This window comes from Petromyzon marinus, unplaced genomic scaffold (genome assembly GCF_048934315.1).
Source record: "Petromyzon marinus isolate PM22_M1 ecotype Great Lakes invasive population unplaced genomic scaffold, UKy_Petmar_22M1.pri1.0 PM_G_Scaffold_28, whole genome shotgun sequence".
NCBI lineage: Eukaryota > Metazoa > Chordata > Hyperoartia > Petromyzontiformes > Petromyzontidae > Petromyzon > Petromyzon marinus.
Genome location: NW_027422850.1, coordinates 2,330,001 through 2,332,500, shown reverse-complemented (window position 1 = coordinate 2,332,500; position 2,500 = coordinate 2,330,001).

Here is a 2,500-nt window from a genome sequence, read left to right as displayed (position 1 = left end):
AAGATGTTGGTGAACACCGGAGACAGCTGGCCAGCGCAGTGCCTGAGGGTGGCTGGAGAGACAGAGTCCGGCCCGGCTGCTTTGCGTGGATTCTGCCTCTTGAAAAGCCCATTAACTTCTCCCTCCTGAAAGGAGAGAGTCGTTTCTGTAGTATGGGTGGGGGATGGGGCCTCTTGGGTGGGAAGGGGTGGTTCAGGACAGTCCAATTGTCTTTCAAATCTACGGTAGAACTCGTTCAGGTCGTTGGCTAGGCGGGAGTCGTTAGTGGTGTGGGGCGCTCTGGGTTTGTAGTTGGTGATGTGCCTGAGCCCTTTGGCAGACAGAAGCAGCGTCGTTAGTAGAGAACTGGTGTTTTAGTGTCTCTGAGTACAGTCGTTTAGCCTCTCTCACCGCTTTGCTAAACCTGTTCTTCGACTCCTTGAATCTGTCTCTATCCCCACTCCTAAACGCTTCCTCCTTCTCCAACCTCAACCTTTTGAGCTTTGCTGAGAACCAGGGCTTGTTGTTGTTAAAGTTCACCCTGGTACGTGTTGGGATACAGCAGTCCTCACAGAAGCTGATGTACACAGCCTCTGTGAGTTCATCCAGACTATTGGTAGCAGTCGTGAACATATCCCAGTCAGTACAGTCTAAGCACGCCCGCAAATCTTCCACAGCCTCACTGGTCCACTGTTTAGATGTCCTCACAGCAGGTTTACAGAGTTTTAGTTGCTGCCTGTATGCACGAATCAGGTGGACCAAGGGAGTTCTGTGCGAGCCGAACAGCCCCGTGACCCACAAGAGAAACATCCCCGCCAAATTCGAGCGTTTGACGGGGTCTATCCGTGAAAAAATATTCACGTTTTTGAGTGCACATGCATTTCTGCTGCAAATGCCTCTGGAAGTTTCATGCCGTTCGTATGCCAATTGTGGCAACACGAAAATGACCCGTTTTCCCATTCCGAGGGATTTCTGTGCGACCCTAACAGCCCCGTGAGCCACAAGAGACACATCCCCGCCAATTTCTAGCGTTTCACGGGGTCTATCCGTGAAAAATATAGACGTTTTTGAGTGCACATGCATTTCTGCTGCAGATGCCTCTGGAAGTTTCATGCCGTTCGTACGCAATGTGGCAACACGAAAATGACCCCTTTTCCCATTCCGAGGGATTTCTGTGCGACCCTAACTAACAGCGCCCGTGAGCCACAAGAGAGACATCCCCGCCAATTTATAGCGTTTCACGGGGTCTATCCGTGAAAAATATAGACGTTTTTGAGTGCACATGCATTCCTGCTGCAAATGCCTCTGGAAGTTTCATGCCGTTCCTATGCAATGTGGCCACACAAAAATGACCCGTTTTCCCATTCCGAGGCATTTCTGTGCGACCCTAACAGCCCCGTGAGCCACAAGAGAGACATCCCCGCCAACTTCTAGCGTTTGACGGGGTCTATGCGTGAAAAATATTAAAATTTTTGAGTGCACGTGCCTTTCTGCTGCAAATGCCTCTGGAAGTTTCATGGCGTTCCTATGCAATGTGGCAACACGAAAATGACCCCTTTTCCCATTCCGAGGGAGTTCTGTGCCACCCTAACAGCCCCGTGAGCCACAAGAGACACATCCCCGCCAATTTCTAGCGTTTCACGGGGTCTATCCGTGAAACATATAGAAGTTTTTGAGTGCACATGCATTCCTGCTGCAAATGCCTCTGGAAGTTTCATGCGGTTCGTACGCAATGTGGCAACACGAAAATGACCCGTTTTCCCATTCCCAGGGATTTCTGTGCGACCCGAACAGCCCCGTGAGCCACAAGAGACACATCCCCGCCAATTTCTAGCGTTTCACGGGGTCTATCCGTGAAAAATATCAATTTTTTTTTGACTGCACATGCATTTCTGCTGCAAATGCCTCTGGAAGTTGCATGCGGTTCGCATGCAATGTGGCGACACGAAAATGACCCGTTTTCCCATTCCGAGGGATTTCTGTGCCACCCTAACAGCCCCGTGAGCCACAAGAGAGACATCCCCGCCAATTTCTAGCGTATCACGGGGTCTATCCGTGAGAAATATTCACTTTTTTGAGTGCACATGCATTCCTGCTGCAAATGCCTCTGGAAGTTTCATGCGGTTCGTATGCAATGTGGCGACACGAAAATGACCCGTTTTCCCATTCCGAGGGATTTCTGTGCCACCCTAACAGCCCCGTGAGCCACAAGAGAGACATCCCCGCCCACTTCTAGCGTTTCACGGGGTCTCTCCGTGAAAAATATCACATTTTTTGAGTGCACATGCATTCCTGCTGCAAATGCCTCTGGAAGTTTCATGCGGTTCGCATGCAATGTGGCGACACGAAAATGACCCGTTTTTTCCCATTCCGAGGGATTTCTGTGCCACCCTAACAGCCCCGTGAGCCACAAGAGACACATCCCCGCCAATTTCTAGCGTTTCACGGGGTCTATCCGTGAAAAATATTCAATTTTTTGACTGCACATGCATTTCTGCTGCAAATGCCTCTGGAAGTTTCA